At 41.9% G+C, this 9,680-nt stretch overlaps 1 protein-coding gene across 1 annotated transcript in view; it reads left to right on the top strand.

The window, feature by feature from the left end:
* Nucleotides 1–9,680, top strand: part of ADCY8 (adenylate cyclase 8) — a 223,843-nt gene that overhangs the window by 164,207 nt on the left and 49,956 nt on the right. The window lies entirely within an intron of this gene.

The raw sequence follows: 9,680 nt of genomic DNA, 5'->3' as shown, positions 1-9,680 counted from the left end.
CTTTCCCTTTTCCTTCTCTTCCCTTCTCATTTCCTGTAACTCATCTTAAAGCCCTAGAGCAGAATGTGCTGTTATCTCCAGCATAGGGCAGGGCACAGAGTTATCGCTCAATGTTCGCTGCATTGGAAGAGGAAGGATGGAAGGAAGAAAGAAGGGAAGGAGGGGGAAAGGAAGGAAGAAAGAGGAAATGGAAGGAAGGAAGGAAGCTAGTAAATCACAAACACAGAAAACAACAGCTAAACATAAATCAAAGTGGTATAGAAAATGCCCAGGGCTTCCCTGGTGGCGCAGTGGTTGAGAGTCCGCCTGCCGATGCAGGGGACGCGGGTTCGTGCCCCAGACCGGGAAGATCCCACATGCCGTGGAGCAGCTGGGCCCGTGAGCCATGGCCGCTGGGCCTGGGCTTCCGGAGCCTGTGCTCCGCAAATGGGAGAGGCCATGAGCCTGCGCTCCGCAACGGGAGAGGCCACAACAGTGAGAGGCCCACATACCACAAAAAAAAAAAAAAAAAAAAAAGAAAGAAAATGCCCAGAGCATCACAAATTCAGGAGGTATCCCAACAGGACACTCACCATCATATTGTAAGTCTGACCCTCTCTTGGCCACACAGCTACTAGTCTGGCCCTGGGCCTTGGGGTCAGTTTAGGGGGTCAGGCAAAGGACAGTCTTTGGCTCTGTTAAGCCATGACCCAGACCTTCACATATTGGGATATAAGTTCTGGGTCAGGAGGGAAGACAGTTGGGACGTCCCAGTAGGCCCCAGCCAACCCTATACCTTGAAGACCTTGGGTAGATTTTTATTTTCTGAGACCCCCTCCAATGTGTGGTGGAGGAAAGGCTCTCTGTTATCTCACCTTGGCCCCAGAATTGGTCTGAGAAATGTTCTGAAAAGGACAGAAAGCCTCACCTCTGACCCCAGATACAGAGCATCTACTTGATATGCATAACATCGTTAAATCCTCAGGATATGTGGAGGATGCTATGACCATCTCCATGTTATAGGTAATGAAACTCAGGCTCAGAAAATAGCTTGCTCAGTGCTACTCATGCCTGGCTTCCATTCTTTCTCATTTCTCTTCATTCTTCCTCCCTTTCTGTCCTTCCCTTATTAATTCAGTTATTAAGATTTAGTACTGCAATTCAAACCATATCTGGCTTATTCTTGAGCGCATACTTATGAATCCAGGCTCCGTCCCTAGGGAAGAACCAGGCTGTTCCTAAGGAAATCCTGAGCAGGATGGGACTGGCTCTGGCTTCAGGGCTGTGTGGGGCAGACCATGTGCTCTGGGACTCTCCCACCAAGTCATGAGTGGGCTCCGATTTTGTAGACTCTGTGGGACACCAGCTCCCTGAGAACTTCTCAGTTTGGAGGGCATGAGGAGTGTCCCAAGAGGCAGTAAGTTGGCCAAGAATCAGACATTTAGAGTTAGGCAAATGCTGGATTTCACTCCCAGTTGAGCCCCTTTACTTGGTAGCAGTAGAATCTTGAATCAGTTCATACTCTCTCTGAACCTCAGCTTCCTCATCTGTAAAGTGGGAAAAATAATACCTTCTTCACACAGTGATTGTGGAATTAAAGAATATCATGTTCTCGCAGTGCCTACCTAGATGAGGTGGCAAACGTTGAGTTTCTAACGTGTGGTCTGACATGAAGTTGGTGCTTGTAAAGTACTAATCTGGACCTCTGAATCAACACTTGATATATACCCTTGGCCCCAAACTTGAACTCCCAAACTCAGGACCACAGCACGCATGGATTTCCCCATCCTAAGAAAGGGGTGGGTAAGCTTCTGGATCACATAGCTTCATCTCTGTGCCTCCGCAAAATAAGGATGAAAGTAATACCTTCTTGACGGGTTGTTGTGAGGCTTGAGTGAATTAATCATGTGAAGTGTTTAGAGTAACACCTACCACAAAGTACCCGCTGATTAAATGTCAGCTGTGATTTATTTACTAAGTAAAAAGGCTTAGAGCTTGCACCATCAATATATACTTATCTATAAGTTACATACCTATACCACTGTACTAACATACCATGTACATTATGAAACATACTCATAAAATAGCAATGTTGAAAAGTGAGATAAAATAAATGAGTCCAAGTTTTAATATTTTCCTCCCACAGACAAAGGATCATCTTGCCCAGGAGTCAGCAAACTATGGCCACAGGCCAATTTCCACCTGCCACCTGTTTTGTAAATAAAGTTTGATTGGGGCACAGACACACTCATGTGTTAGCAATGTCTACAGCTGCTTGTATAATAATCCAACGGTAGAATTGAGTAGTTACAACAGAGGTGGTGTGGCCCACTAAGCCAAAAATGTTTGTTATCTGGCCTATTGACAGACAAAGTTCGCCAGGTCCCAACATCCCATCAGGTGCAGGAATCCCACTGGCCTAAAATGTGGGCATCTGGACTCTCTCCATCACCAGCTACTGGTTTGACCCACCATTTGCCATCCTGACATGTATGGCCGTGCTTCTCTCCCTAAGGATTTGTCTACCAAACTAGAAGGAATCAAACATTCAAACCTTCTAAAAGGCTTAATCTGCACAACCACCTCCCATCACTCACAAGTGTGTGTCCCCAAGCAAATCACTTCATCTCTCTGAGCCTTGGTTTCCTCATCTGTATACCGGACCTTTCCACCTCACCTGTGAGAAACGATTCTCAGGCCGGAAGCAGTTGATTACGATGTGACATAAACACGAGAGGCTGTCATCATATATGGTGTAAAGTATAGTTTATTTCTGAACTGGAGCTTGTCAATTACTAAAAAAGAGTGAAGATACAGGAAACGACTGTGAAGAAAGCCGTGTCCCAACTACGATTTTAGAAGTAGTCTAAGAGGGGAGCAAAGAGACGTAGGTTTGTAAAGTGAATGACAGGCACACGCACAAACCATTCGCATCATCTCAAACACCAGGATGCGGTTCTCGGGAGGCTCAGTGGGCAGATCTTCATTTTACAATCGAGCCCCTTTAGTCTATGCTCTGGCACATTTGAATGACTAGTCAACTATACTTGCAAAGAGCAATCAGAGTATGCTATGGTTTTTAAGGGTCCCTGAGAACCAATTTTCCCTAGAAGTATAATCATCTGTGTCTTTGTATCCTGGCACTTTCTGCCATGTCTCCCCCATGGATTCAGGTCCTAGCCAGCTGCAAGCCTCTCTTTTTCAAGTAGACCCAATCCCTTCAGATTACTTCCTGCCAGCTCACATATCCTTAAGGCATCATCTTAGTACCCTCACTCCATCCTTTCTATAATTTATTTATCTAACTAGAACATTTTTTCCAACATTTCAAATTTATAAATTGCTTTAAGGAGAAAAGACAATATTGTATAGTTTTCAACATTACCTTAAGGGCCCAGCACAGGACAGAGCCCACAGTCTATGTAATAGTTTTCCTTTAAAAAAGATGTATTTCCAGTGGAGTAGCAGAGACAAGATTTGCCTTGCCACCTGAAACAGCTTAAAAATAAATAAATACGTGAAAAAATAGTTTTCAAGACACTGGGCATCAGGTATCGAAGGACAGCAATTCCTGAAAATCAAGAGGCAAATTAAGTGAGCCCTGTGATTGCCAGAGCTGTATCTTGCTCTTTTTTTTTTTTTTAAATTTTGTGGCCACACCACGTGGCATGTGGGATCTTAGTTCCCTGACCAGGGATTGAACCCACACCCCTGCAGTGGAAGTGCTGAGTCTTAACCACTGGACAGCCAGGAAAGTCCCATGTATCTTGCTTTAAGAGATCTTGTTTTCAGACTGGCTCAGGTTGGAAGAACACACACGGAACCCTGTGCAACTCCCGGATTTGAGGAGAGAGAGCCGAGAATCTGGGGGGAGCAAGGTGGCTAGAGAGAAGAGAGTTGCAGAGACAGAGAAAAGCTCAGAGATCTGCAGAGGGTCCGACAGTGCTTGCATGTGAGGAAGCTAAGCAACACTTGGGAAAGAAGCATCTGAAAGGATTAGTGCCCAGCGCTCACACAGGGCTGGGAATAGTGTCTTTTCCCACCAGCCAGACTGAAAAACATCGTAATTCATGGGACATTAAGTAGAGCAATCGGATGAGCCTTACTGCAGTAGTATACAATAATTATCCCTAGATTATATGCTGCTCTAGTTCTTTCTAAAAGATCTTAAAAGACTGAAAGTCTATGAAGACTTTTCTTCTTTCTTTTTAAGATCAAACTGTTGGGGGGGGTGTGTGTGTGTATATTACAAAAATGAAAATAAATCCAATCAGATAATGAAATAAACATATAGGGCAATCAGTCTTTAAGTAGGGATAAATTACTGTAAAAGAAATGAGTCCTACATAGTTTTCCCTTCAAGTCAAGAGTTTTGTTGCTTAATAAACTTCTTGTTTAAAGAAATAATGAGAAATATCTTATATTAGAAAATATGAAGTTATATTTCTATATTGGAAAAGAATGTTCATATCAGCCTTCTTTGTAATAGCCAAAAACTGAAAACAGCCCAAATGTCTATAAACAGATGAAAGGATAAACAAACTGTAGACTATCCATCCAGTGAACTACCGCTCATCAGTAGTAAGAAATGATCTATGGATATATGTGCAATAACATGGATGAATCCTAAGATCATTATGCTGAAGCAAATAAGCAAAACAAAAGTATGCATTTTCATGGTCCCACTGATCTAAAACTCTAGAAAATACAAATTGATACGTAATAGCAGAAAGAAATCAGTGGTTTCCTGGCTTGGGATGTGGGAGGGAGGAATTATAAAGGGATACAATGAAACTCATGCAAATGTTCATTTTCTTGACTGTGATGGTTTCACCGACTTATGCAAATACTAAAGCTCATCAAATTGTGTACGTTAGATATATGCAGTTCATTGTAGGTCAATCGTAACTCAATAAAGCCATTTAAAACGTTAAGTACAGGGCTTCCCTGGTGGCATAGTGGTTGAGAGTCCGCCTGCCGATGCGGGGGACATGGGTTCGTGCCCCGGTCTGGGAAGATCTCACATGCCATGGAGCGGCTGGGCCCGTGAGACATGGCCGCTGAGCCTGCACGTCTGGAGCCTGTGCTCCGCAACGGGAGAGGCCACAACAGTGAGAGGCCCGGTTAAGTACAAAAGAGGAATCAGAAAGACAGACAGAGAAAGACAAGAGGGAAGCAGAATTACAGAGAGGCTGTTAGAAACCTGTAGTCAGAAGGTTCTGGCTTAAATTGCAGCTCTGATGCTTATAACTGTGGTCTTGAGCAACTTACTGAAGCTCTTTGAGCCTCACTTCCACCCTGGGGATAACAACTGTGCCTGCCTCACAGGGTTGTCATGAGACTTAGATTGATAGAATATATGTATACACTTACTATAGTTCCTGGTACAAAATAAATGCTCATTAAACATCAGTCATCTTGATGATGATGATGATGATGAAGATGAGAGAAGAAAGGGAGGGAGTTAAAAGAGGAAGATAAAAGGGAGAAAAAACAAAAAGGAGCAAAAAAGCAGGAAGAGAAACAATGAAAAGAGAAGAGAGAATCAGTGATAATAAAGCAAATAAGCAGATTTCTTTTAATTCCAAAAGTGACTGTGCAAATTGGTCCTCCCCTAAACTCTTGCCTTCATTTCTTTGGTTAACTCCTCAGGTAGGAATCAGAACCTTAAGTGATTTTGAAGGAAAATGTATTCATTGTGGTCTAAAATCCCCAGCAAGTATTCAGGATAAAATTAGATTTTCCCAAGCTTCCACAGTGGCAGTCCCACCAAATAATTCAAACAAAGGATAAGTGTCAAATAGCTGCACTGTAATTTCAGAACTTTTCGTAGTTGAACAGAGGGATCTTATATAAGCTCATTTTGCTTCTACACTGAGCCAATTTTAGGTTATGGCTACATACACAGAGGAGATCATTTTGTTTTTTCCCAAATAATTAATTTTTGGAATTGCCTTTCCCCACAAAGTGACAAAAGCCGTAATAACACAGTATGATCCAAAAAAGCCATTCCAATCTCACTGAAGCTTAGATTCCAAGGCTTTAAGGACATTAATTGTGCCTGGGAAACAGAATAGGCTTGAATGACAGAGGCTGTGTGGTGACATAGAGTGAGCAAGCACTCTTCTTTTGCCGTTTACTAGCTGTGTAGCCTTGGGCAAGTCACCTAACCTCTCTGAGCCTCAGTTTCCTCATCTGTATAATGGGATTATTAACAATACTACCTATCTTATAAGATTGGTTGGGTGACAAATAGAGATAATATACATAAAACATTCATTGAATGTTAGCTTCTTCTCTTCCTCTCTTTCTTGAAGACTTTGGTAACTAAGAGTGAGTAGTGCCTGCCCAAGAAGAGATTTGAATTTAAGGAAGAAGATAGGGGGAGTTCCCTGCTGGCTCAGTGGTTATGAATCCGCCTGCCAATGTAGGGGACACGGGTTCGATCCCTGGTCTGGGAAGATCCCACATGCGGCGGAGCAACTAAGCCCGTGCACCACATCTACTGAGCCTGCACTCTAGAGCCTGCGAGCCACAACTACTGAGCCCTCGTGCCACAACTACTGAAGCCCGCGCGCCTAGAGCTCATGCTCTGCAACAAGAGAAGCCACTGCAATGAGAAGCCCATGCACGTCAACGAAGAGTAGCCTCCGCTCGCTGCAACTAGAGAAAGCCTGTGCACAGCAACGAAGACCCAACGCAGCCAAATAGTAAATAAAACAAATAAATAAATTTATTTTTAAAAAAGGAAGGAAGAAGATAGGGATGTAGCAATTTTTTTTAAAAAATGCGCAAGACTTTATGCTCTAAACATGAGATTATCTACATAATCATGTGTACTCCATGTGACTAAAAATCCGAACAGGCCACAGTTTCATAGCAATATCAATCTCCTATCAATTATTTACAAAATGGTGACCACCATGAGTTGGATCATTCTCAGGGAGCCAGACCCTTCCAGACCCTCACTTGTCGCCCAGGCCAAGGGAGTGGCCTTGGAGAGCATGCACATACTCAGACAATGCCACCATGGTCCTCTTTGCTAATTGTTCTTAGCTGAAAGCGTATGCTTCCTAGGTATGTTCAACAATGTCAAGTCGTTGTCCTCTGGGAACAAATTTAATTTTTGAAAGCCACCAAGATGAGTGATCTGGCTGGACATCACTGTTTAGAAATCAAATACAGAGAGACTGCATTTTTGGTGCTTTTCAGAAGTGGACTCTGAAGATAATTTACAGAGATCTGAGCTCAGTCATCAAAGATGCATGGTCAGGATAAGCACATAGTCCCCCAAGGTGACTACGTTGAACTGACCAATAACAATCATCAGAAGCATCATTCTTATATTAAAAAAAAATTAGGTAGTGATGTCTTTCCATAAGAAATAGCTATTTGCCTGCTCATTGATTCAGTTTTGCCTCATAGTTATGCTGAGTCATCATTTGTGGACATCATTAACATAGCTACGTCTTTCTGTGCATTATTATGAGGTAAAAATAGTGACTGGAGCTGCAATCCCTTCTAGGAAATAACCAGAAGAGTACACCCTCAACCCAAGTCAGACACAGACAGCACATCTGCTTGTGGAATTTAAATGCAGTTTCAGCAGATCTAAGTTAGTAACTCTAAGGTGCTAGAGAACATTCATCATTCTTCCTCTAGTATTGGGGAGGAAAGGGGAGGTCAACCATGGAAACCAGGATCTAGAACAAGCCAAAGCAGGGTAAGATTGTACCAGAGCACCGCACACACGCAAAATTCCCTTTCCCCTGCCTTCAATCAACTGAATGTAGAAAACCGAATGCGTGGTTTAGTTTGTTAAATGCTCACTTCAAGGAAACAGGCTATTGCTCCGCTTAGCACTTTGTCAAGACATGGGACTCCAATTTTCTTCCGTACAGACTTAGAAGAAATTCTTAATTTGTGATTTCCCAACTCAATATATCATCTGAGAGAAGAAAACCTTGAGTATTAAGAAGCAGAGAAGTGTTACAATACTTTGTCCGTCTTCTGTAAAATGGGCATAAGAATATCACCTGTCCTTGGGTCATTTTAAGAATTAAATAAGGTGAAGCATAAAAAATTCATTCATAGAGTATCTTGCACAGAACACATGCCCAATAAAATGCTTAGTTATTGTCATTGCATCTGTCTTCCACTAACTTACCCCGATGCATAGGCATCCTCACTGCCAGTTGATCCCCCATCTTACCTAGAGTTCATCTAATATAAGAACCTCGAACCACATAACATCTTCATTGAAGATGTTAGTCCATCTTCTTCTAACTACATTTCAACCTAGTTACCAAAATGCCTGTGACCTCTTTTTCTTATTGAGGTGCAGTTGATTTACAGTATTATATTAGTTTCAGGTATACAACATAGTGATTCAAAATCGAATCCAATTAACATTATTATAAACTATTGGCTATATTCTCTGTGCTGTACAATATACCCTTGCAGCTTATTTAGTTTATACATAGTAGTTTGTACCTCTTAATCCCCTACCCCTATCTTTTTTTAAATTACTTTTTGTTGGAGTACCGTTTCTTTACAATATTGTGTTAGCTTCCACTGCACAGCAAAATAAATCAGCCATACATGTACATATATCCCCTCCCTTTTGGATTTCCCTCGCATTTAGGACACCACAGAGCGTGAAGTGGAGTTCCCTGTGCTATACAGTTATGTTCCCATCAGTTGTCTATTTATACATAGTATCTTTTTCCTAATTTGGGCACCTTTTTTTCCTAACTAGGGCACCCAAGTGCTGATACCCATTACAGCATCCAATCTTTTTATTTTTCTGATCAAAAAAAATAAAGTGTCAATATCGGGTCTCTTCTTGCCTCAGAATACATAGCTTATCTGTTCCTTTTCTTAAATGATTGCTGGAAACTTTGCCCGGTATCTAACATTTCTCATATGAATCCTGGCATTATTATTTTTCATCCTTAAAAGATCTAGGAAGAAGCAGAGAACCCCATTACTAAATGGGATACAGAGTCCTTGGGAATACAGGGAATACATTTGAATATATTTGATACGGCGTGTTACAATCAGATTAAAGGACATTACAGAGAGCAGTAATTCATCTGAATGCTGTGTCATCTGTGTACATATTTTGCATTGTTGTAATTATAGTATATATAAAATTCTGTGTCCTTCTTTCCAGTTGTAAATTATTTTGAAAAGATTTTCTCTGTTACCGTTTAAATGCTCCTCTCAAAACCTTTGTCTGTAGGGATTTTTCTTCTTTGGACTATATGTTTTTTCACTACCATCCCCAAATTCCCCTCCTCACGCCCCCAACAGTCCCTAATCGATGTCCTTACTTCTCTTCTTCCACAGCCCCTCAAACATGATAGTCTCTAAATTTTAGTCTCTCTTCTGTCTTTATTCTTTATATTCTTCTTGGGTGGTGTCTTCCACACCTGTGAGTTCAGCTGAACAATGTGTGTCTCGAGACCCCAAATGCCTTCTGAACCGCAACCTCGTGTTTGTAGATGCTCACAAGAGTCCTTACTGAATCATCCCTTTGGTACCTGAAGCTTGAGGGGCCTAAACCTGAACCTGTTCCCTTTCCCCCATCCTTTTTCTGTTGTTTTTTCTTAGTAGTTTAATCCAAGCTGGGAATCTTAGCACCACTTCTGACTCTTCTCTTTTCCTCACCTCCAAATCACCTTTTATCTCTTAGGTCT

Source organism: Lipotes vexillifer, unplaced genomic scaffold (assembly GCF_000442215.2).
Source record: "Lipotes vexillifer unplaced genomic scaffold, Lipotes_vexillifer_v1.1 scaffold796, whole genome shotgun sequence".
NCBI classification, from domain to species: domain Eukaryota; kingdom Metazoa; phylum Chordata; class Mammalia; order Artiodactyla; family Lipotidae; genus Lipotes; species Lipotes vexillifer.
Note: the sequence above shows the minus strand (reverse complement) of the source record. Positions and strands in the feature narration are given on the sequence as shown.